Source organism: Mus caroli, chromosome 8 (genome assembly GCF_900094665.2).
Source record: "Mus caroli chromosome 8, CAROLI_EIJ_v1.1, whole genome shotgun sequence".
NCBI lineage: Eukaryota > Metazoa > Chordata > Mammalia > Rodentia > Muridae > Mus > Mus caroli.
This window is the reverse complement of record NC_034577.1, coordinates 35,125,979-35,152,236: the sequence shown is the minus strand read 5'-3', so window position 1 is coordinate 35,152,236 and position 26,258 is coordinate 35,125,979. Positions and strand designations below refer to the sequence as shown.

Genomic DNA, 26,258 nt, shown 5'->3' with positions numbered 1-26,258 from the left:
GTGCAGTGTGCCAAGCTCTTAATTAAAAACTTAGGAGGCTGAAGCCCGAGACAAAGAGTCAGAGGCTTGTCTGGATGGTAGTTAGATTCCGTCTTCTAACTAAACAGAAGTTAGGAAAAAGAAGTAAAATAGTCCAATGTCACCATAAGTGAGCCATTTATTAGACTGTACCACTTCTTGTGTGTTTGTGTTTATGTTTGTATGATGTATGTATGTATATATGTATGTATGTATGTATGTGTGTGGGTTGTTTGAGCTCACATGTTTGGACAAACATATGTGTGTGTTGGAGGGTTAAAGTTGAAATTATGGGTATTTGTTGATTGTTTAATACTATATTCATTTGTACAGGGTCTCTCAATTGAATCGAGCTTATTAGTGTCCATACATACACACACACACAAATGCACAAGCACATGTTATGTATATGTAACATACAAACATAAACACACACACACACGTATATGTTCTCTGACATAAGGTTTCTCTGTGTAATCCTGGTTGCTCTGGAACTCACTCTCTAGACCAGGTTGACTTAGAACTTAGGAGATCCACTTGCTTGCCTCCCAAGTGCTGGAATTAAAGGTGTGAGCCTCCACTGCCCAGTAATTTTTAGCATTTCTTATCAGGACTAAAGAAAATCAACCAGGCCCTTGTTTATGTTTTTAAAAAGAGCAGTGTACAGATCCATATGTGTCCATATGTGTGGGGAAAATATGTACATATCCAAGACTGTGGCTCCCTCAGGTAACTGCACATGGAGAAGGATGTACTTCTCTTGGTACTGTGTGAAGTCATATTTTTCTCAATCACATGCACGCTGTGTTTACTTATATTTTTCTACCAGCAAAATAAGAAAAAAAAAATAGACTGCCAATCATAAGGAAGTATCAACTGGTTTGGAAGACACTATGTAATGAAGTATATGTATACATGTTTAACAATTTGGCTTGTGTCTGTTACGTTTTGTTTTTTGAAATATGGTCCAGGCTAGCCTCCAATGTGGTATGTTGTCCAGTAAGCCTCAAACTGTTAACAACAATCCCCCTGTCTCACCTTTCCATTTTCTGGCATTATAATCATTGCAATCACACAGATATTGGCTCATTTGAAAAAAGAAATCTAATCTAAACCCCTATTAAGCCATACTGTTAGGGATGCAGAGGTATTTGCCTATAGTTCCGGAACTCAGAAGGCCTGAAGTTCAAGGTTAGTCTAGGCTCCATAATGAGATATAGCTTCAAAAAAGGAAGAAAGAAAGAAAGAAAGAAAGAAAGAAAGAAAGAAAGAAAGAAAGAAAGAAAGAAAGAAAGAAAGAAAGAGAGAAAGGCTGAGAAAGAAAGAAAGGCTGAGAAAGGAAGGGAGGGAGGGAGGGAGGAAGGAAGAGGATAAGAAAAGAGGAGGGAGGAAGGCAGGCAAACAGGGAGCAAGAGATGTGGGGTGATGTAGCCATTATCTGAGATCTATCACAGACACAGTGGGAAATTTTATATAAACATATGTTTAACTTAGAGAATCTCAGTCTATAGGGGCAATGTTTACTTTTTTTTCTAGCACAATTAAACGTATGGGACAATCCTGAGATTGTAGTGAACCTCAGAACCACTCTTCTCATGTCAATGTAAATCAGGGCTTTTGCGTCAAAGTGAATGAGAGATAGTTGGCCCTCAGCCATGAATGAATGACAATGGCCTGGAAACTTAAGAGTCTTGTAGTCGCAGAACAATGGCGATGATGACTACAACTACAAGGACAATGACATCAGGAATCAATGCACTTCCCAAACACACTGGTGGGAACATCAGGTAGGCAGGTCACTATGAAGCAAATATATCACTGCTATAGGGTTCAGCTGCTTTCTGACTACAGAGCTTGCTGGTCAACGGCTGTTAGGATGGTTTAAGAGAATTTGCCTCTTGATCATCACCATTCCAACTCTTCATACTCATGAAGTTTAAATCAGTCAGTCGGCTAGCTGAGTCTTCATAGGTGGCTGCTTTTTTAAGGCAATTTCAGTTCACAATAACATGCTAAGTTAGTTTGCCAGTTTTAAAAGGAAAAAAATGGTTAAATCTCTTTTCAGTTTACATGTACCACAAAGAGACATTTAGTCTTAAAACTTACTTATTTCAGTGGTTTTTTTGTTTTGTTTTGTTTTGTTTTGTTTTTTTTAGAAAAAGGCTCTTTCTATATAGCCCAGGCTGGCCTCAAGCTCGTGACCCTCCTGGTTAGGATTGCACGCATAAGCTGCCACATGTCACACAGGCTTATTTACTTACTTACTTATTTAATTTAATTTAATTTAATTTAAATAACTGCCCCCACAGTTCTTATATGTAGAGTTATTTATTTGCTTATTCTCTGTGGCTCTGGGATTGAACCCGCCACTTCATGTACGTTAATGTACATATTCTTTCAATGAGCAAGAGTTCCAGGATTCACTGGAAAGAAAGACACCGCCTCTGCCCCCACCCCCACCCCCTCCCCACCCCAATCTCTCTTTCCCCGCTCCCTGGCTTGGCTTCAAGCCATACTAATGACACTTTGGTTAAATGAAATTACAACTTTCTATCTCTACATATCTTGTCTATATTTGTTTATTTTTTATTGCAGATTTAAACAGATTTAAAAGAGCCTTATCATGTTCATGGCACCATAAGACAGCATTGTGTCTTCTGACTTTACTGTGCAGGGTAGTAGTCATCAAACGACTTAGAAATAACTGATAGAACAGAGATGAAAAGCTAATATGAAACATTTTTAGAAAGAGTTTTTTATTTTTCCTAATGACTAAGCTATAGGATCATTATAAATCAGAAAGTCGAGAATAGTTTTCATTGTTATTTTTGAGTTTCTATTATTTTTGTTTGTTTATTTTGCTTTCCTTTTTGTTTGTTTGTTTAGAAATGGGCTTTTGTTCCGTCTTCCTGCCTCTACCTCATCAGTGCTAAGGTGACAGCCATGTGCCACCAGGCTTGGTATTCTTTGTGGCCTCCCTTCCCCCAGCCTGGAACCTGCTTGCTCAAGGTGGAGCTAAAGGCTCATTCATCCTGCCACGCCCACTGCTGGAACCTGCCTTTGCTGCCTGGAGGCACACACGTGTTCGTCCTGCTACTGGACCCTGAGTTACTTGGCGGGATATTGGGTTCCCTCCCCCTTCNTTTATAACTGAGTGTCTGGAANTAGTAAAATTGAGCTTTGATCAGGATGTTGTCTTAGCTCCATTGTTTCTTCCGCCCCGTCTAGATTCCTCTCTTTTCAGCTAACTGCCATTCTCAGTTGAACCGTTCGTGTTGTGGACTACGGGCAGGCCGCAATAATTCTTTAACATTTTTAAATGTTATTTTATTGCATCCTTATTTTTTAAAGAAGATAAATTGTCTAACTCTATCAGGACAAATAATTCTTACCTGTGGAAGACCCGAACTGGGAAGGATCACATCTCTGAACCCTAGTTTACTCCTTTTCATTTTGAATGTGCACTTTTATTTGTATTCACGTGTGTGGGGGTGTTTCTCCGTGTGTGTATACCTACCACCGTTGTGTAGGTCTTTGCAGTCCAGAAGCAGGCATAGAACCCTCGGAGCTGGAGTTGTGGGCAGTTGTGGAGCATGTGGTATAGGAGTGAGAATCTGAACTCATATCCTTTAGAGGAGCAGCAATCTCTTAAAACCACTGAGCCATTTCTGCAGCCCTCAAATCATTATTTTCTTCTGGGTCAGGTATGGACAGTGGGACAGTCTTGAAAACCTTGTGAGAACTGGGTAAGACTTAGTAAAAATGTGTGGGATAAGTTATGTCGAGTCGTAGCCGGGCGTGGTGGCGCACGCCTTTAATCCCAGCACTCGGGAGGCAGAGGCAGGCGGATTTCTGAGTTCAAGGCCAGCCTGGTCTACAGAGTGAGTTCCAGGACAGCCAAGGCTACACAGAGAAATCTCTTGCCTCGAAAAAACAAAAAAACAACAAGATATGTTGAGTCTAACTTCAACGACAAAATAAAAATGTAAGCAATAAGATATGTTGATAATATGTTCATGAGCCCACATACCTATCTCGCCATCTAAACTTACCATAGTCAATATTAGGACAGACCACTGTAAGACAGAGCAAGGGCTACACAGTTATAACGTATACTTGTGTTTGAATACATACATTGCCCCAACTCCTGGCACATGAAAGAAGAGTTTGGTTTGGTTTTTCTGAGACAGGCTTTCTCTGTGTAGTCCTAGATGTCCTAAAATTGGCTCTGTAGACCAGGCTGGCCTTGAACTCAGAAACCCACCTGCCTCTGCCTCCAGAGTGTTGGGATTAAAGGCGTGCGCCTCCACTGCCCTGCTGTAAGAAAGGTTTTGTGTGTGGCCCAGCACACTTCTGCACCAACAATCAATGATGAAAGAAGCAAGCTCAGAATCTTCATCTTTGAAGTTTCCTCAACTTAATATTTAATCTAGCTGCTTTATGGCTTCAGATGGTTGTCCTTAAATAATAGTTTTATTTTTTAAAAAATGTTTATTTTTATGGGGGTAGGGAGAGAAAAAACAAAAACAAGTTTGCTTGAAAAATGCCATAATAAAATTTTATTCTTTGTGAGCTCATAAGAAATAAAGCTGAAAGAAATTCCCATAAAATTGTTTACTTTTTTATTTGATAAGAAAATAATTCAGTAGTAAAAAAAAAAATTAATGCAGAGCTGTTCAGGGGAAATAGGGAAAGAGAAGATTGGAGGTTAGCTCAGTGCTTTCCTGCTTCCAAGTAAGACCCTGCTTTGATATCTAGCATCAGAAGAAGACAGTGATGGAGAAGAAGGGGGAGGGAGAGTGCACGCATGCACGCATACACACACACACACACACACTAATACTACTCATTAACCATAAATTCCTTGGCTTTATTTTTCTCCTATTTTGTTACCAACGGCTTAGAAATCATGGTAGAAGAGAACTGTGTTTTGTTTTTTTTTTCCTTTGCTTAATATTGTACTCTACATCCTCATGTTGTTAAAAATCTCTTCACACAAAATTTTGAAAGTAGTATAAAAACATCAGCTAATTTTAATCCCATAGGATTTTTTGGTTGTTGTTGTTGGTTTTTTTTAAAGATTTATTTATTTATTTATTTATTTATTTAATGTGTGTACACTGTAGCTGTCTTCAGACACTCCAAAAGAGGGAGTCAGATCTCATTACAGATGGTTGTAAGTCACCTCGTAGTTGCTGGGATTTGAACTCAGGACCTTTGGAAGAGCAGTTGGTGCTCTTAACTGCTGAGCCATCTCACCAACCCCTAGTCCCATAGTTTTTAACCAACCTATTTTCAGAATATTTAGGCTGTTTCCAGTCTGTTGCAGTACACAGTGTTGTGACATTTGCACACAAAGTTTTTGTTTGTTCATTTTGCTTTTGAATTATTTCCTAAGACAACTGGCAGAAGCAGAATTGCTGCATTCTCTTTCCAAAGTCCTCTTTCTCACTGAAATTTAGCTTTGACCGTAGGGATAGCTTCATCCTGAAGGCTAAAGGTTAGTGTTTACCACTGGCAATTGCAGTACATTTACACCACATTAAACTTTATTTGACCTTCATTTTAAAGCATCTACGATCTTACTCTTCTGAATAAATATATGGGGAGTCGTTTCATCCTTTTGCGAAAGCATGCTGCTGTTTTGCTCACATGCCAGTCATTAAACACCTACTGTGTGTCAGTCAAGATGCAAAGTTATAGAAATGAGTCATAGACATTAGCAGAGCTCCTGCCCTTGAAGAACTGACACGTCGATACTGGGAGACAAGTAAACACACAAGCTATCCCAAGAAATACAGCACGCAGTGTCAGGTTTATTTACTAGCCAAGATTATAGTCAGGATGTTTGGGTTTGCTATCTGCCATGTTTGGGGTGGAGGGAAGTATATAGAGTTTCTTTACATGTCTCTGCCTAGTGGTTTCCATTGGAAAACATAATGAGATTTGTTTTTACGCATCTTAGCATTTCAAGGCTGCAATGACCTAACATGGCGCTTGCATCCTGTAGGCACTCAGGAATACTGCTGTGATGATGGGAACTGCAAAGGAGACGGTGCTGACAGAGGAAATAGTGTAACAATGTGCTATGTGGCCCTTGTCATGCCTTGAAATGTCAGAAGACAGAGGATGGAAGAGAGCATATAAAATGAAACCAAGTCTGGGTAAACAATATTGACAGGAGCCCTGAGGCAGCCTGGGTCTTTAATGTCACTGACATCTAAAATACTTGATGGTTTGATGACGAAATACGCTTTAGGGATTATCTGGTAACAGTGGTCAAGGAGCCTTAGGCTCAGGCCACATGCATCAGGGTCCGTTCAGGGATCAGAAAAACTCCCTTTCATCACAGCTCCTCTCTTAAATCACGGCTCCATTTTTAATCTCTTTTATGTACTTTGGTTTCACACGACCTTTTGTGTTTTGTTTGAGGGACAACACAAAGCCCTTATCTCTGAAAGAAGCCACTCTATCTTACACATCAAGAACATATCTGCATTTTTTTTGAGATATCTGGCATCTGGGCACCGGGATTTCATACTCTCTTGACTCATATCAATTAACCGTCATTGCAAACCTAAGGCTTCGTGTACTCTGTGTTCTGATGCATGCCGGCTCTTCATTTTAAACCTTGGCTGGAAAAGCACATCCACCCAGTAAAAAACTACACTCCACCATAGGCAAGTCCAAGACAAGCTCCAACCTTTCAAGGGAGATAAAAGAGGGAATTAAGTATTCAGTCATAACAAAAGAGCTGACTGAGTCCCAGGCAGAAAATGGCACAGAGGATCCTCTTCCAAAATTTAACTCGGCGGGTTTTGGCACCAGTTTGTAGGTCTTTCTAATTATAGAAGTGTTCTATAACATTGCTTCCACCTGCACCTATGACAATAATATTCAACACTTAGCATTATCAAAGACCTTTCCAGCTTGAACTAATTAATTCACACATTTCCAGCCACCTGGGACGAATAGTATTATTATCCAGGTTTTACAGATACAGAAAACTTCAAAAGAGATTCCTCACACAGTGACTGGACCTGGGCCAGGAGTGGATCATAGAAGAACTTGATTATTTTTTAAATTTCATTGGAAGATGACAGACAGACTTTCACAGACTGTTTGGAATTAGGGGTGATTTCGTTTCTTTTTCTTTAGCATGCTAAACAGAAACCCTTTGTTGGGACTAGTGTACTGCTGTGTTTTGGCTGTGGCTCTTTCCCTAGAGGAGTGAGCCCACAGGACTTGCCACACACATCCTAATGCTTTGGGACACCAGGTGATTTGGGAGCCTTTCAAGCTGGCTAACTGTTTCATCTCTCCTATTTGCCCCTTCCTTGAACCTATGGTGTCTCCTTTTAGTTGAGAGATGTTTGAACACAGAGCTCTTGGATTGTAAAGTGAAATCTCAGACAGCCAGCTAGTTACAAAGTTTCCCCTGTCCCTTTCTGATGATCTAGTAATTGAGATTCCTAGGGACCACATAGACCTTGGAGAAGGTTCTTAATAGGAAATACTGGCCTTTTTTATCATTTTTAAAAAAGATTTAAAATGGCTCTTATTGTTCTAGTTTTAAGAAAGTTACATTTGGGGAGCTAGACAGATGGCTCAGTGGTTAAGAGCACTCACTGCTCTCCCAAAGGTCCTGAGTTCAATTCCCAGCATCTGCAATGTGATCTGACGCCCTCTTCTGTTGTGTCTGAAGACAACTACAGTGTACTCATATACATAAAATAAATAAATAGATAATCTTTTTTTTTTTTTAAAGAAAGTTACATTTGAAACACTATCCAGTGGTTCACTGGTGGACAATCTAGATTCCCCCTTGACTTTTGCCCTATCTAGGGCTTGTGGTTTGAAATGCTTATACCCTTATGTTTTTCACTCATACAGAGCCCAACAAAACAAAACAAAACAAAACAACCTCTTTTTATCATCCCTTTGTCCAAAGCAAAAAAGGCTTTTATGTAGGCAATAATCGTGCAGAATGAATCAGTGCCAAATTAAAATGAATTATTCACAAGAGTTCCATGTTGACTCAGAGATCAGTAGATACAGGGGAAAAAAAGATAATTTGGAAAACTCACAATAAGAAAGGAATTTGGTGGATATGATTAAGAACTTTAAAAAACATGGCTCTTTTGAAATTGAAGTTCAAAAAGCCTCTCTCTGTTCTCTGCTCTCTGTGTCTGAGTCACAGGGTGGAAGTGAGTGACTCGAGGAAGAAAGAACTCAAGAAGAGGTGGGGTGGACTCCGAGGCTAGGGTTTTTGTTTTTGTTTTTTAATATCAAGTTTGGGCCTGACTTGCTTTGTTTCACGAGACAGAAACTATAACTTATATTATTATTATATATCGTATTATATTGTTCTTATAACTAGAACAATAAGAGCCATTTTAAATCTTTAAATCTTCTCACCATAAGGTATTAAGAGACTTGGTGTCGTTTCTAAATCAGAAAAGTTGAGTAGTTTTTTGTTTTCCAGTTCAAGGGCAACCCCCGATGAACCGGATAGTGGCAAATGACCCCATGAATACCTTGGGTCTATATGAGGGAGCAATGCAGTGGGGACTTCAGCTTGCAGACAGCTATCAGGTACAGCCCAAGTGCTTCGTCAGCTTTTGAGTATTAGTTACCCACAGCAAGATGCTCAGGCAGCTGGTGAGTGTGTCCCAAACCCTGCCTTCAGTCAGCAAGCCTGGAGTAGACTACTTGCCAAGAGGGCGTGTGTGCCAACTGTTTCATAATTTAATAAAAGGCTAATCCTTCAAGCTCAGTGAACACTCCAGTCTTCATAGGAAAATATTCATCAGGCTCAAGTTAGGACAACACCCCATTTTCACCGTCATCCAAAACTTCCCGAAGGGGTCTGCTTAGAGCCTAACTTTTCCATGCTGCATGCTGCATTCTGGCCTGACATTTAAGGAGAGAGAGAGAGAGAGAGAGAGAGAGAGAGAGAGAGAGAGAGAGAGAGAGAGAGAGAGAGAGAGAAGAGAGCGCTTTTTTTTGTAAAGTGTACAACAGTCTATTTGGCCATTTCTAGTTACTGTTTTCTTAGATTCATAAATAAAACCTGCCAAAACACTGAGACCTCAATACTAAGGTCACCAGTGTCCCATCACCTTTGTGACTCAGAGAGCATTTAAAAATACTAATATTTTCAAATAAATATTTGTGTATTTTACTGGGGAAAAAAAATGTTGCTTTTTTTCCAGCCAGGCACGGTAACCACATGCTTGTAGTTCCAACACTCAGGGGGGCTGAGGCAGGAGGATCACCTTGAGTTTGAGGCCAGCATGAGCTACAGGGCAAGACTCTTGTCTCAAAACAAAAACAAAAACCAAGTGAAAGTTTCAAGTTTCCAGAAGTAGCAGAGAGGAGATGTCAGAATTTTCCTCCCTGCGAGGAGAGGGCTTTAAGAAATAGTTGACCCAAAATAAGTTTAAGCAGGGGCAGGCAGGATGTGAAGACACACTTGTAAACGTTTGCCAGCAGTGGTGTTTACGTTGGGCAAAATGGGTGCCAAACAAGAGGCCCTCCACGGGGCGGACTGCGAGCTCTGTAGAGTCACTGTAGTAGGAAGACACTGAGTTCACTGTCTGCAGAGCCAGCTGCCATCTGGACGCTTCCTGCAGCACAGTCCGGGGCTCCAGGAGTGAGACAGTCCACCAGCTGGCAGCTGCAGGGCTCCTCCCACTCCTCCAGGGCTGGACTTGAATGCCAAGTCTTAGCCTTGCCCCGGCAAAGCTAGAATTGCAAAGGATGCCATATTATCCCCCCAATGGAGCTAATTCAAGTGTGTATGTCCAAGAGTCTTCTCCTTCCTTTCGTCCTTAATTTCATAGTAGTGCTGGACGCCCGGCGGTGGTGGCGCGTGCCTTTAATCCCAGCACTTGGGAGGCAGAGGCAGGCAGATTTCTGAGTTTGAGGCCAGCGTGGGCTACAAAGTGAGTTCCAGGATAGCCAGGGCTATTCAGAGACACCCTGTCTCAAAACAAACAAACAAACAAACAAACAAACAACAACAACAAAGTCGTGCTGGAAGATGCCCTTGGGCTCCCTTGACCTTGGCGTATGTCCTTCTCCCCAACCCGAACCTCCCACTCTGACACACAAGTGTCCCTCTTGATGCTGGTGCTCAGTGTCACCCTATTCACTGTGGAGGCTGGGGAGCCAAGCTTAGCCACTTGAAGCACTTTCTCTCTGGAAAATCATGGTCAGAGGTTTAACCTCAGAAGGTGAATTATCTCCTGTATCTTTTCAGGTGCTCACAAAGCAGAGTTAGAGCGCCATTCCTTATATAGTAGTGGAAATGTTCTCTAAAGACGAAGTATCAGCTTTGTTCTTTTTGTTTGTTTGGGACAAGACCTCAGGTAGCCCAGGCAGACCTTGAACTCCTCATCCTCCTGATGCTGTCTCCCCAGGGCTGGGATTAGAGCTATACATCACCACACCTGACTACCTTTAATCTCCCTAACTCTACTTCTCCAATCCTCTATTAGAATTGTTGACAGAAAGGAAAAGAGCCACGAATAACCTGGCACGCACACCAATAATTCCAGCATGGAGGGAGTGGGGTAGGAGGACAAGGAGGTCAAGTCTAGCAACATAGTGTGACTCAGTCTACAATAAGAAGAGGCAGAGGGGGTAGAGGAAGAAGAAGAGGTGAAAGGGAAGAAGAGGGGGGAAGAGGAGCTATAATTGGATGACCTGGAAAATCACATACTGACTTGAAAAGATGTTCATATTTCAGGTGCTCCATGTCACCTAGTAACCAGGACCTCTTTGTCAGAAGGACTCATTGTGACATTTTCTTGGAAGTTTAGATGTTAAGGCTGAGCTGGAAATTGAATATCAACTGTGCAAAAATCAAGGTGAATGAAACTTTTCAGCTACAGTTCCTTTGCGCATTCAACATTGTAGCTGTTAGCAAAGAAGACAGAGTAACTAAAGGCCAATTAAGGAAGGCTCTGAACCACATCTCAAACACAAGCAACAAAAATAGGAGCATAATCTTCGAGGCCCCTACTTTAAGGTCAGGCTCACTACACTCTCCTGAAAGGCATGCTTGTTCCCTAAATAAGTGTTCTTGTTCCAGGCTGCTGGATGGCGTGTAACTGCCAGGGCAGCAGAATTCCTTGACTGTTTCCAGTGTCAGGTTTCCTTTGGACCAGGCTTGTGCGTGGCCACCGTCTTCTAAAGCTCTCTGCTTTGCTGAGGTGGTGCTGACTTTGCGTGGTAGCCCATCCCTGCTCTTGTGCAACATTTCCAAAGGTTTGGCGGGAGGTGAATGGAGCTATCATGTTAACTGAGTTTCTGGGTTTAGTAATCCCTTCTTCTGATGGTTGATAGACTTCACTCCTTCAGCTGGATGGTTTAAACATAGCAGATTGTTAGAGAAGGAGATACTAATCTCCGCAGACTTAGTATGTATGTGGGGGGGTTATGTTTGTGTCCATGTGTGTGTGTGCATGTCTAAGGGCCAGAGATCAACATTGGATGTCTTCCTTGATCAATTTAAACCTTATATTTGGAGACAGCATCTGCATTAGAGTTCTCTAAAAGAACAGAACTGATAGAAATATACACACATATGAATTTTATAGGTATATACTGTATATATGATTTATGAGAATGGCTTATAGGCTGGAGTCCAAATACTCTAACCATGGCTGTCTTTTGATGGAAAGGCCAAAGACCTAGTAGTTGTTCAGTCCACAAGTCTGGATGTCTAAACTGTCCCAATCTAGTGCTAGAGTCCCAGGGAAGTCCTAGAGAGCTGCCAGGCTTCAGTCTACAGAACCCTGAAGAAGTATCTCAGGAATGGACAGGTGAACTTGCCAGGAGTGTGAGGGCCAGCAGGCAAAACCCAAGAGTTTCCTTTTTCAGGGTCCTTTTATGCAGGCTGCTACCAGAAGGTGCTGTCTAGATTTAAGCGGCAAGGGGGTGTCTCAACACCTCAAAAATTTAATCAACAAATATCCCACACAGCTCTGCCTAACTGCTTGAGGTTTTCAGTTTAATCCAGGTGTAGTGAAGTTGATAACCAAGATAACCATCATAGCATGGCTCTTATCAAACCTGGAGTTCATGTATTCAACTAGATTCGCTTGTCGGTGAGCTTCAAAGATGCGCTTGTCTCCCCTCAATAGTGTGGGGGCTTGAAGACTACAAGACTATGCCCAACTGTTACATGGGTGCTGGAGATCTGAACTCAGGATCTCATGATTTTACAATAGGCACTTACTGACTGAGACATCTCTCCAGCCCCAATGTAGGACTTTGATATTGGAATTTTCATATGTTGTATAGTATAGTGTGGTATTTGCTAGCTAGTGACACCTTTAGAACAGTCATTGAATTAATCCTATGTTTATTCAACAAAAACCTTTAAACTCCACTTATTATTATGGTGTGTGTATGAGTGTGTGTATAGGCACATGTACGATAATGCATAGAGGATGGTCAAAGGACAACTTTGCTGTCAGTTTCCTCTCTTCATCTTTAGGTGGGTTCCATGACTCCAACTCACGTCATCAGACAAACATCTTTAACCACTGGGAAATCCTGCCAGGACACAACAAACATGTTTTAAGGAAGAGGTGTGTTATTAGTCATTACAAAGAAATATTGGAAAATCCAGCAATATTCATAGTCAAATGCAAGGATAGATGACATCTAACGTTAAGTTAGACGTCAACTGGATAGAATATTATAAAAAAAAAATTCAGAGCTGATGCAGTTGACCCCCAAAAAGCTATGGTCTCAGGGTCCCCTAACTGAAGCATACTGTGTAGAAGCTGGAAGAGGATGCAGACATTCACACTCTGAACTTACTCGGTTGTATGCAGAGCATGGGCTTCAATTCAAAACCAACGTCAGAAGCACATTACTAGACTCTGAGCTCATTCTGGAAACCATACATTGAAGACCATCCTCGCTGGAGAAGGAAAGAAGTATTTAGCTCAGCTAGAATATCCAGAGAAAATGCTAGAAAACAACATGTTAGCAGTCAGCAAACATCTGAAGGGTTTTTTCTGGAAAGATGTGTTTGATTTAGTTCTAAGACCCCATGATTCAAATAAATAAGTTGAATAAATGAACAAATAACATAATGGGTGGCAACTCCATGTATACTGATTTTTACTTATGCCCAAAAAAAGGCCCTCCCAAGAGTCATGGCTATAGAAAACACAGAATAAGGCCGGGCAGTGGTGGCGCACGCCTTTAATCTCAGCACTTGGGAGGCAGAGGCAGGCGGATTTCTGAGTTCGAGGCCAGCTGGGTTTACAAAGTGAGTTCCAGAACAGCTAGGGCTACACACAGAAACCCTGTCTCGGGGGGGGGGGGGGGGAAACACAGAATAAAATTGCCCCTCACTCCCATTGGGTTTCTTTGTGTGGCCCTGGCTGTCCTGGAACTCACTTTGTAGACCAGGCTGGCCTTGAACTCAGAAATCTGCCTGCCTCTGCCTCTCTAGTGCTGGGATTAAAGGCAGTTTGTTTAAATGAGCCTGAATTTTTTTTCTTTGAGACTGGATCTCCTGTATACTAGGCCGGCCTCAAGTTCACTGTGTAGTGGAGAATACTTTTCAACTTGTGGAATTACAGGTGATTGCCACCATGTCCTGTTTATTCAGGGCTGGGATCTAACCTGTGCTTCCAGCACATTAGGCACTTTACCAATTGATCTCCAGCATCAGCTTAGGGCTGCAGCTTGTGTGTTCTGCAAACACTCATAAAAAGCACTCAGTGGTTAGAATATTTGTTCATTTGATTCCGTCCAATGCTAGTTTTTTTTTAATTGGGGGGTGATTTTAATATTTTATATTATTTTCAAAAATTAAAATAGGCGTCCTGCCTAATCAAGGGGACTCAAACAACGAGAGGGAAAGAGAGAGAGAGAGAGAGAGAGAGAGAGAGAGAGAGAGAGAGGAGAGGAGAGGAGAGGAGAGAGAGAGCTGAGCACATACATAACACAAATTGCTAACATGCGAGAACTGATCTTAGCCGAGAGCTTCCTGAAGCTGCTGAAGAGATCCTGAGGCACCCTGTCCAGTGTTGTCAGGCTGCAGCTGCTAGTGGCCACCACCTCCTGACATCATGGAGAACATCCATGGTGGTTCAGTGGCATTCCCAGCTAATTAAGAAGAACAAACATCTCAGTCAGGGATCATCAAACAACCAAAAATAATTGAGAATAAGTAGATGAGAGTCCTTTTCATCTTTCCCTTTTAATCGTCTTATGATCTGAGAGAAGTGCAAAGGGGCGGTCTTAGTCCTTTGCTTCTTCTAAAAATTAATCTGTTTTAATGAGCATAAAAATGAAGATTCCATTGTGGCATTTTACACACACATATACACAATCTGTCATCTCTCTCTCTCTCTCTCTCTCTCTGTAGTATGATAGTTTGTATATACTCAGCCCAGCAGACTGGCACTATTAGAAGGTGTGGCCTATTGGAGTACGTGTGTCACTGTGGGCGTGGGCTTTGTCCTAGCTGCCTAGAACCCAGTCTTCTGCTAGCAGCCTTCAGATGAAGATGTAGAACTCTCAGATCCTCCTGCATCATGAATGCCTGGGTGCCACCATATTCCTGCCTTGATGATAATGGACTGAACTTCTGAACCTGTAAGCCAGCCCCAATTAAATGTTGTCCTTATGAGAGTTGCCTTGGTCATGGTGTTTGTTCACAGCAGTTTAAAACCCTAACTAAGACATGTGGATTCTAAAAATCCAGACTCACCTTCAGCTCTTATTTTCATAAAGTTCAAATGCCTCATGCTTGCCCTAAAACCACTTTACAGCCTGAGCATCTCCCCACCCACTCCCTGCTTACTTCACTGGTCCCTTCATCTTATGTATGGTAGGTACCCTCTATGCTCCATGCCTCCCATTTCCATCATTCTCTCTTATTTCCCTCTCTATACTCCCTCTAGACTTCATTCCTTCCACCTCTACTTTCATATATGTGTGTGTGTATGTAAACAAACCCACAGATACACATGTAGTAGATTCTGCTCTGTCTTTTCCTCAAATGACAGTCTAACATACTAAGGTGCCTTCATCATTCCATAATGAATCTCAATAAGTGTCTTCATTTTATACTTTGTAGAGAATTTTACTATTCATAAATAAATAAATAAATAACAAGATATAATCAAATCAAGCATATTAATGTAGCACAAAATCTAGAGTTAAAGTTGAAAGAGAAACTGCATCAAAAAGAAGCCATTCTGGGGGCAAAATGTACCAGGAATCGCCACAGTGACACTGCACTCCTGATGCTTAAGGTGTGTGTGGTGGCTTGAATAGGTATGGCCCCGTAGACTCGTATTTGAATGCTTTACCCAGAGGGAGTGGCAGGAGGCTTGATCTTGTTAGAGAAGGTATGGCCTTGTTGGAGGAAGTGTGTCATTGTGGGAGCAGGCTTTGAGTCACCTATGCTCAAGCTACACCCAGTGTGGCTTAGTCTTCCTCTGCTGCCAGTGGATCAGGATATAGAACTCTCAGCTCCTTCTCCAGCACCATGTCTATCTGCATGCCACTATGTTATCTGCCACGACCCTCTGAAAGTATAAGCCAGCCCCAATTAATGTTTTCTTTTATAAAACTTGCCATGGTCATGGAATCTCTTCACAGCAATAAAACAGTAACAAAGACAAGGATTAACTAATCTTGGTAGGAGGAGGTCTTTGTAGAGGGGCACTCTCAGGCTGTAAACAGGAGTAAGAAGCCACAGTTGCTAGTCTTTAAACACACTGGTCAATTGTCTAAAACCATAGGTTGGTCGACCTAAGATATGGCTGTGCTCATCGCAAAATACATATTCACTTAAGACTTCATTTACTCACAGCTTCCGCTGTTCACCTCCTGGTCCTCCTGGGATTAGAGTCATGCATCATCATGACAGTTTTTGTGGCACTAGTGACAGAACAGGCCTCTGTGCATGCAAGGCAAGTACTGTGCTAACTGCGACATTCCTCAACTTAAAGTCCATTAAAAAAAGAAAAAGGTGAAATTGTACGTGAAACTTGTAAAACAGAGCAATAAAGACTTTAAGTACAAACTCCATTCTCTTTTAAAAATAATCTTAACAAGTTCAAATGTGAATGCACTTCAGACCCTAAGCATTTGTGCCTCACAGGCCTGACCTAACTATGCAATGATCAAATTGGACCCTGAAGGAACAAATTAAGGAAATGCCCTTTTTCATCATTGCCTCTGGACTAAAGTCTACACTCAGGCACAGGTGGATGAAGCCTCAAATGCCTACAGACTCAAAGCAATTAGAAAATATAAGCTGGGTGTTGTGGTGCACACCTTTGATCTCAGTACTCAAAAGGCAAAGGCAGACAGATCTCCGAGTTCTGAGTTCGAGGCCAGCCTGTTCTACAGAGTGAGTTCCAGGACACATAAAGCTACACAGAGAAACCTTGTCTCAAAAAACGGAAAATAAAATAAAACAAAAATAAAAAGAAGAAATAGAAAACATATCCCTCGTGTGGCTGGTGTAAGCCATGGAGAACTATCTGTAATCTCAAAAGCAATGTCATACTGTGTGTGAATCTGCATTAGCTGATGTAGGTCACCACAGTACAAGCCTGAATCCTTTTCCAGGATCCTAAATATTTCTGTCCCTCTAATCTGGTATAGTTGTGTTGAGTGATGGAGGAATTTATGACTATGACTACCTTTCCTGGGGAGTTTGTCAGGAGCTGCTGGCCTTTCAGAAACTTTACACAGAGCCTCTCTGCAGACATTTAAACCAATCCCTCTACCCAGGCAGCAGGAAGTGTCCTTGAACCTGAGGGTAGGAATTGACTGAGCGCCCCAGGTGTATAGCTTAGTTTGACAGAATGCAGCAGGAGGTATGCTAGCCAACAGTTAACAGTTATGGAGATATCAATGCACACAAAGGAACTTTTTTCCTGTTTCTAAGTGTGCTGGTGTGTGGCAGGTCACACTGCAGTCTCCTGCGACCACAGACGGGCCAAAGATGCTGTGCCTCCCCTGCCAGGAAACTGTGAGCCAAAATGAAGCTCCCTCCCTTAAAACTTTTGTTGATTGTTGCGGCTTTATTTAGAATAGCAAAGAATTGGAACCAACCTAGTGGTCTACCAATGGATAGATAGATAATGAAATATATCTATATCTATATGTCAGAAAATAGATAAATAGAATATTCTCTCCCACATGCATAATCTAACCAATAGTACATACATACATACATATGCAAACAGATGTACATAGGGGTACAAATATATTTTGAAGAAAAGAAAATAAGAAAGGTTAAATAGAAAGGGCTGATTGCAGGTAACAGACACAGGAAAGGGGTAGAAAGCTACTTGCTTTTCTAGTCCTAATTCTGTCATGGATTTTTGCTTTGCTTTGTTTTGGTGGTCGATAAGTGCACAATATATATTTGACACTGAAAGTGTAAAATGTACTGTGAAGCTCCACAGCTTCCATTGCAAATGCCTAGTTTAACTCTGTGGAAGTTTACCGGTGCTGGGTGGTGGTGGCTCATTTCTTTAATATGAGCACTTGGGAAACAGAAGCAGGTGGATCTCTGTGAGTTCAAGGCCAGCTTGGTCAATGAAGTGAATTCTAGGACAGCTAGGGATACATAGACAAATCTATCACCAAAAACCAAAAGAACATAAAAAAGTTCATTCACTTGTAGATATTTTGGGTCTACTGGATTTGGGTATGTGATATTTTTATTTATTTGCATGTTTTAATTTTAATGCATTTGATGTAATAAGGTTTGTAGAATATTTTTTTTCTTTAAAAATATTTTTTTTTAAAGATTTATTTATTTATTTATTATATGTAAGTACACTGTAACTGTCTTCAGACATTCCAGAAGAGGGCACCAGATCTCGTTGCGGATGGTTGTGAGCCACCATGTGGTTGCTGGGATTTGAACTCTGGACCTTCGGAAGAGCAGTCGGGTGCTCTTACCCACTGAGCCATCTCACCAGCCCTAAAAATATTTTTTACTTAAAATTTATCTAATATTTTTTATTCTTTAAATTTTTATATAGTATACATTGTATCTTAATCACTCTCTCTTCTAACTGTCCTGGGGCTTCCCCAACACATCTTTCTCTCAACCTCAATGCAATTTCAGTTTCTAAAAGTTTATTAATTATAGTCCTGTGGGATGCACTATAACCAAACCCTACCGAGAAACACTGCAACCACAGACAAATCAAAGTTGGACGTAAACACTCCGACTGTCTGCCTATTGTGTCAAGTCCGAGTGCCTGATCTGTGTTACACTGCGGATGGAGAGAGCTGAGCATGAGGAAGGTGCAGCACTGTTCCCACAGGGAAATCTGAGGGACCTCTGAATTCATCGGAGAGCCTGAAGTATGTGTCATCTGTTTATACAACTTCTATTTTAGAATCTGGAAAAACATAAAATCTGACAGAAACCCTTCATAAGCATCAAAGGGTTTGTGGTCAGTAAGGGTGTTGGGTGGGGTTGGGGGAATAATTCCACACCCTTGCCCTGTAGGTTCTGACTCACAAATTTAAAGCCACCAGAAGCAAGTATTTTGTAAGAAACAGAGTATCCAATGTATAAAGTTATTAATTATCCCCCCAAATGTTCCACTGAAGCATCTGTGGCACATATGCCTTGAGTAGAGTATAATTTTACCGTGTCCATTCCTCATTTTGCAAAGTCAGCGGGCTCCCTCTGACTAGACTGATGCTCAGTACTCCTTAATTTGTTTTTAACCTAACTTGGAATCACTTACCATAGAAATATACATTTCACTGTATTAATCAGAAAGAGTGACTTTGCTCCTTATTTTATTGAAGCAAACACGCAAACACACACACACACACAGAGCACATAAATCACAACTGTGTACCTGAATGTGTTTTTATGTGTACCCACTTGTGTAACTCCCTAAAGCAAGATGTAGAAGATCCCAGCACCCTGGAGACTCGGTTACACCCTTTTCCAGAGGGCTATTGCTCTGGGTAATCATCCTTCCATGCACCAATGTTATGTTTGTTCTTATAAATGGCAGAATAGAGGAGGGCTGGATGGTGGATGGCTGGATGGATAGATAAGTAGATAGATAGATAGATAGATAGATAGATAGATAGATAGATAGATAGATAATAGATAGGATCAGTCCTTTTGCTCTTAATATAACTATATACAGACCTAACAATTCAACCAAGTATTAAAATTATTTTGAAAAATCATGTAGTGTTAAACACATATAGACCACTTTATCATTGTCTCCAGACAATATGGAATAGTGACCATTTATGTGGCACTAGCATTGTATTGTGCATAAGAAGTAATTTAGAGATGACAGAAGTACACAGGGGGCAGAGGGATGCAGAGATGGGAATATCTGCTTGAGCTTTCCTGCTCAACTCTTTGTCAGTGAGATCCATGTACTTTATTGCATGGAGCCTGGAACATGTCCATTCCTCATTGTTGTTTACAGCATATTTCATCGCATGAATATACCCTGACCCTTTTGATTCTCTTATCTTATGTTCTATATCCCTAAGAATGAAACTCAAGGCCCTGCCACCTACTACTCAGGTGCCATTAGTACCGAGGGACATCCTCAGCTTCTAGGCTACTTTGATAAACACTTGGGTTGTTTTCATTTTTTGTTTATACCATGAATATGGCTGCTTTGAATATTTCTGGAACATTCTTCTGCATGCTTTTTTTGATGGATAAAAACATTATTCTTGTAATATGAACATGGGCCCCAGATAGATATATCTGTGGCTTTAATAAACCCTGCCAAACAGGTTTTCAGCATGTTCATACTAATTTATACCCTCATTAGCAATGTATGAAAGTGACAGCCACTGTACATCACTGCCAACAGGTTTTGTTTCATTTCATTGGTTTCATTTCTTTTGTTTTCCTGTTTTCATTTTTGTCTTTTAAGAGAAGGAATGTAGCCCTAGCTGTTGTGAATCTCACTATATAGATCAGATTGGTCTATAACTCATAGAGATCTGCCATCATCTGCCTCCCAAGTGCTGGGATGAAAGGCACCATCATTATACCCAGCTCTTTCAACTTGTCCTTTGGTAAGTATGTGCTGGTACTAAGTGTGGTTTTTTGGGGCATTTCTATGATGACTAAGCATCTGTGATGTCCTTATACCATTGTGGCTGTTAGGTAACTTCTTTTAGGAAACATCGCCCCTTCATCTCTCTCTGCTGGCACCTCTTTTACTTCTTTCCTTATTATTATTATTTTTTTTTTTTTTAGGTTTTTTCGAGACAGGGTTTCTCTGTNTAGCCCTGGCTGTCCTGGNACTCACTTTGTAGACCAGGCTGGCCTCGAACTCAGAAATCCGCCTGCCTCTGCCTCCCGAGTGCTGGGATTAAAGGCGTGCGCCACCACGCCCGGCTCCTTTCCTTATTTTATTTTATGTGTACGGAGTTTTGCCTACATCTATGCACGAAGTCTCTTTAAAGGCCAGGAGGCTTCAGAATCCCTGGAGTTACACACACTTATGAGCTGCCATGTGGGTGGAGTTGAACCTGGGTCCTCTTCGAGAGCAACCAGTGCTCTTAACCACTGAGCCACATCTCCAGTCCAACTCTCTCACTCTCAGATGTGGAGTCTTTCTTTATAAATTCTCCATGTGACTGGGCACAAGGTTCCCAATGGAGGAGCTAGAGAAAGGACCCAAGGGGCTGAAGGGGTTTGCAGCCCCATAAGAGGAACAACAATATGAACTAACCAGTACCCCCAGAGTTCTCAGGAACTAAACCACCAACCAAAGAGTACACATGGTGGGACTCACGGCTCTAGCTACATATATAGCAGAGGATGGCCTTGTGGGACATCAATGAGAGGAGAGGTCCTTGGCCTTGTAAAGGCTCAATGCCCCAATGTAGGGGAATGCCAGGACAGGGAAGTGGGAGTGGGTGGGGTAGTGAGCAGGGGGAGGGGAGATGGGATAGGGGAGTTTTCGAGGGGAAATGAGGAAAGGGAATAACATTTGAAATGTAAAGAAAATATCTAATAATAAAAAAATTCTCCATGTATTCTCTTTGGGTGTACAGTGTGTGTATGTGCATATTTAAGTGTGTGTGCATATATATATGCATAGATGTGTGTGCTCATGCATTCAGCTACATTGGCCAGTCAGTAAGCTCCAGGAATCCCTTTAGCTAAATTCTTAGATATTTGTCTAACAGTTCACATAGTTATTTCCATGTCTACTAGACAGACATCTCTAACTATACCATATTATTTGGAAGAAGCTGTTCTCTTTTTTATATATCACTTTTTTTATAATACACTATAAAGTGGGTAAGGAGACGGAATGGATGAATAGGCTGTTCAAAGGTCAATTAGGGCAATGGAATCATTCTGTTTACTATGATACTACATGCCATTGTACATTTGTCAAAACTTAGAGCGTCCAAAATAAACAGTGACTGCGAAGCTAGGGGCATTGGGTAACAACGGTGTTTCAGTGTAGGCTCAGTTTAGTACTAGCTATATCAGATACATACAATCATTCAGTGGGTGATCACAGGGAAGGAAGTAGACGGCAGCTGTACTTTTTTGGGTTCGTTTTGCTGTGAAGCTGAAAGTTCTCTGAAAACCCAAAATCAATTTTTTTGAAAAAATGGCAGCAAGGGCAGGTTGTGATGGTACATACACCTTTAATCCCAGCACTCAGGAGGCAGAGTCAGGCAGACCTTTGTAAACTTGAAGCAGTCTGCTCTGCCTAGCAAGTTCCAGTACAGCCAGGACTACTTAGAGAGAACTTGTCTTTTTTTTTTTTTTTTTAAAGTTAGTATTAGAAAAGAGCAAAAGATGTCCAATATATGCCTACTCTTTACCTGGATGGTGACAGCCTTCTGTATTATGGTCCTCAGTAAAGCCCTACACTACACATGTTGTGCTATACAATCAGATAAACACATTGTTTTTCTAGATGTTTAAAAAGTTATTAGTTATGTGATATTTGGATGATATCCCTAGGAAGCCTGCTCTTTTTTTTTTTTAAGGGAAATGGGGGAGGAGTGGATCTAGGCGAGAGATGAGGGGTGGGAGGAGGGAGGGCAAACAGGGTTCAAGATGTAATATATGAGAAAAGAATAAAAGAAAAAAGTTGTATTAGGTACCAGTTTGCAAGCCCCCAGGGTTATTTTATGCATCTAGCAGGAAATTCATGCTACACTGCCCTTTTCAAATGTAGTCATCTTTAGTTAGGTTAAAATACATAACAAAATTTTTAGTTTTGTGGCCTTTTCCATGTTTTGCAAAGGAGTATGTTTTCTAGAAACTTCTTAGAGATCTGTTTTTGCATGTAAACTCTTTGATTAAACAAATACTAGTACTGTGCATCATTGATGCATTTTCCTTTTTTAGCTGTGTTTCAAATCTCATCGAGTAGTCAGATACATAGAGCTATCATCACCAGGCATTACAGCCTCTACATCAGCAAGACCAACCTTCCACAGATAGCATTCTTCCTTCATTATCAAACTGATTTAGTTTTCTAAGATTTGAGCCATGTGGTAATAACTCAATAATGGTGAGATTTACCCTAAATTATGCTGTGGCCACTTGCTTCCAGCCTTCTGTAGAGAGCTGTTTTGAAACTCCTTTTGGAGTTTGCTTGTTCTTTCCCGGATCTGGCATAGTGCCAACTCTTTTTTTTTTTTTTCCACTAAAAACATACAACCATATTTTCCTTCTTTCTTCTCTCAGCAACATTACCACTCTGACACTTGATCTCTGCAAGCAATTTTCCTGTTTCTCCAAGTCTCCCTTTAACATCCTTTAAAGGACGTGAAGCATTTTAAATGGCCCTTTAGTCTGTAGCAAAATGTTCCCAGCTGTCTCAGAAGATAAACCAAGTTATTCCAGGGGACTTATCTTTTTAAAGTAAACCCACAGAAGTGACTCTAGCTCCCCTAACTTAGAAAGAGCTCAAGGTCCTTGGTATTCTGCTCTTTGGAGAAAAACCTCCTTTAGTTGGACTTTCTGCTACAGAAAATGACCTGTTTTTGTTTTCTATATTTTTGTGATATATATATATATATATATATATATATATATATATATATGTGTGTGTGTGTGTGTGTATTTTTCCTATGACTTCAAGATAACCAATCCTAATGTTCATGTGTCAGTTCATTTCCTAGCTGTATCTTGAGATTAAAACTCCTCTTACCACTTAATAAAAGGTAGTTCTCATTTGTATGTGGATACATTTTATCTTAGAGTGTCATAACCATGCTGTGAGAAAAAAACATGTGTTGTTTGTTGGGGGACTGGGGAGCCCCATTATCCTGAATTCTTACAAGCTGCTCTGCTTAGCCCATTCTCTATTCCATCTCCTTTCCTGTGTGTCTTGTGACAACCTGTCAGTTCTACTTGGTTTTCTTGTTGCTATGACAACATACTGACTTGAAGGAACTGGCTTACAGTTTGAGAAGGACACCATCCATCAGGATGGGGAAGGCATGGTGGCAGGAACAGGAAGCTGCTTCCTCTGGGTGGACCAGGGAGCAGCCAGAGATGAATGCTGGTATTCAGCTGTCTTTCTCTGTTTCCTTTTTCATTCAGACTCTAGCCTGTGGGATGGGTGCCACTTGCATTTGGGATGTCTTCCTTCCTCAGTTAAACTTCTCTGGAAATACGGCCGGGAGGGTGTCTCCTGGGTGATTTTGTATCCTGTCAATCGACAAGGAAGATTAACCATCACCTTCCTTCCTTCCTTCTCCTTCCTTCTTTTGTTCCTGTGCTAAGAATCAAATCTGGGCTTTTTCACTCCATAGGCAAATACTCTAGCACTGAGCTATATATCTCCACTCCACAAGTCAATTTCCTTAAAGGCAGACAGTTTACCTCAGTGTTCCTTGTATTGTAAACATGGCTTAAATATTAACTGTTTGACTTGTAAAATGAAAGAATCATAATACATTGAGCTAAAAGGGAGATTAGATTATTCAATGAATCCTTGTTTTTCCTCAAACAGGTTTGGGTAGTCTACAGATTGTAGGTACAATTCTGTTAATTTTTTTTAAAGTTAACATGAAAATGAGATAAAAATTACTCTAGTATTACATAAATGCTAAGTATGCAATATTAAATTAAAAAATGCAATAGCATGGGATGCAAAATTTAAGCTTGAAAGGTGAACCACACTAGAATTTTTCGTGAAAGATGGAGCATGCCTCTTGAAAGAAACACCATAGAAGTATAAGCATGGTAAGGAGCTACCTAGATTTTGGGTGTAGGAGGACTGTAGGAATGAATGTATTTGCAACAATAAAAGTCAGCGCTACTTCTATTGCAGGCGCTGAAAAGCTTGAGCAAATGAGCCCACACCCCACGTTAAGTCAATCTGTATTGACACGTACCTGGTATTAACTGTGCAAACATTGGGGTCACAGTGATCAGCCAAACAGACAAAGTCATTGACCTCAGCGAGCTGTCTGTAAGTCCCAGAGAGCAGAGTCATTCAAGGAATATGCAGACATGCTATAAACCAGCGACTCTCTTGGTTAGCCCAACGACAAAAGCATCTCAAGAACAGACGCACAGTTGTTATCGCAGCTTTCTAGTAACTACCCCCAGAGATACTGTTCCGATTACGGCACAGAAGAGTTTTAACATTTTTTATTTTTTCTCTGCATTTTACATTTCAGAGTTTCTCTCAGAAGCCATTTACTGCTAACCGCTTTCCCTAAAGTTCTGACTGGCTTGTGGCCAGAGACACTCTTAGCTCTTTTTTAACCTCTTACTCATTTTTCTTTCTTTTTTTTTTTTTTTTTTTTTTTTTTTTTTTTTTTTGGTTTTTTGAGACAGGGTTTCTCTTTATAGCTCTGGCTGTCCTGGAGCTCACTTTGTAGACCAGGCTGGCCTCGAACTCAGAAATCCGCCTGCCTCTGCCTCCATTTTTCTTGCTTTTACCTAATTTTATTTACTTTAAATTCTTCAATTGGAGTTTTTTCTACTTTTTTTTTTAATAACAAGCCTTCCCATCCTCACCCTACTCCCAGCTGTAAACGTCCCCTCTTAGAGCTGCTTTTATTATATTTTAATCTGTTATATTATATAATTTATCTACTTTTATATGAAGGTCTTTCTAGGGAACCTTGCACTGTGTGTTTACCCCTATTTCTTCACAGAGATGGGGAAGCAAACGAGGTAACAACAATGGATTAGAAACAATAACTAGGCCGGGCGTGGTGGTGCATGCCTTTAATCCCAGCACTTAGGAGGCAGAGGCAGGCAGACTTCTGAGTTCGAGGCCAGCCTGGTCTACAGAGTGAGTTCCAGGACAGCCAGGGCTATACCGAGAAACCCTATCTTGAAAACAACAACAAGAAAACAAAACCAAAAAAAACCTTTATATATATATATAAAAAAGAAACAATAACTAAACTACCAATAACAATAGAAAAGGAAGGGGCAAAAATCAAGGAGATAAACTAAACTGTTAAATATTATTAAAGGTACAATTAATAAACATAAGATAATTAAAAAGAAGGCATAAGAAGGAAAAATGGAAAAGCAAAAATTAAATAAAGGAACAAAAAAAGATAAAGGAGAAATGAACGAAGAAGAAAAAAATGAGAATGCGAAAGGAGAAGAATTTAATTAAAAAATAAAAATAAGTATGTACCAGTAAGACAGTAAGAATTCCTCCTAGATGCAGCACTGAGTAAAGGACCTTCTTATCCTGTCATCTGACACTGGATTCTGCCGAATGTATCAGGGAGGAAGTGGGTCAAAGCTGAAACCTGTTGCAATTTTTCCCTTAGCTCCCAGCAAACAGGTTGGTGCTGTACTTTGGCCGAGCCCTTGTTCACCTGGCAGACCAGGTGGGTTAAGGGTATATTGTCTGGGGCAAGCAAGGCTTTATTGACTCCAGACATTTTTTACATTCACTCCAGACCAGAATGGCTGGGCTGAGACTTGGTAGGTCCTCTCTCCTTTTGTCTGGAGGCTTTCGTGAGATTTGCAGTTCGTCACCATGAGGCCAGAAGAGTTTTGGCTCTAAGCAGGCTGGGCAAGACTCCCGGGGCCCTTGTAACCAGAATCCATGGTGTGACAAATAACCTTGGCCAGAGAGTGACTCAGAGAGTGGAGGCAAGCAAACAGATCACTGAATCCTGTCCTGTAGAATAGGGGTCATGTTCGATGAACAACCCGCAGTCTTCTGCTCTCACACACCACCACCCCGGCACCAACTCCCCAT

General features: G+C 41.0%; 1 long non-coding RNA gene across 2 annotated transcripts; it reads right to left on the bottom strand.

The window, feature by feature from the left end:
* Window positions 1-11,621: 11,621 nt before the first annotated feature.
* On the bottom strand, window positions 11,622-25,764 carry LOC110300510. Of its 2 annotated transcripts, XR_002378581.2 has the most exons (5): window positions 25,683-25,764; window positions 24,415-24,489; window positions 13,991-14,157; window positions 12,856-12,958; window positions 11,622-12,585 (listed from the first exon to the last, which is right to left on the bottom strand). It is a non-coding gene; the product is annotated as an uncharacterized LOC110300510 (long non-coding RNA). The 2 variants fall into 2 exon arrangements; XR_002378582.2 differs by lacking the exon at window positions 13,991-14,157.
* Window positions 25,765-26,258: the final 494 nt, after the last annotated feature.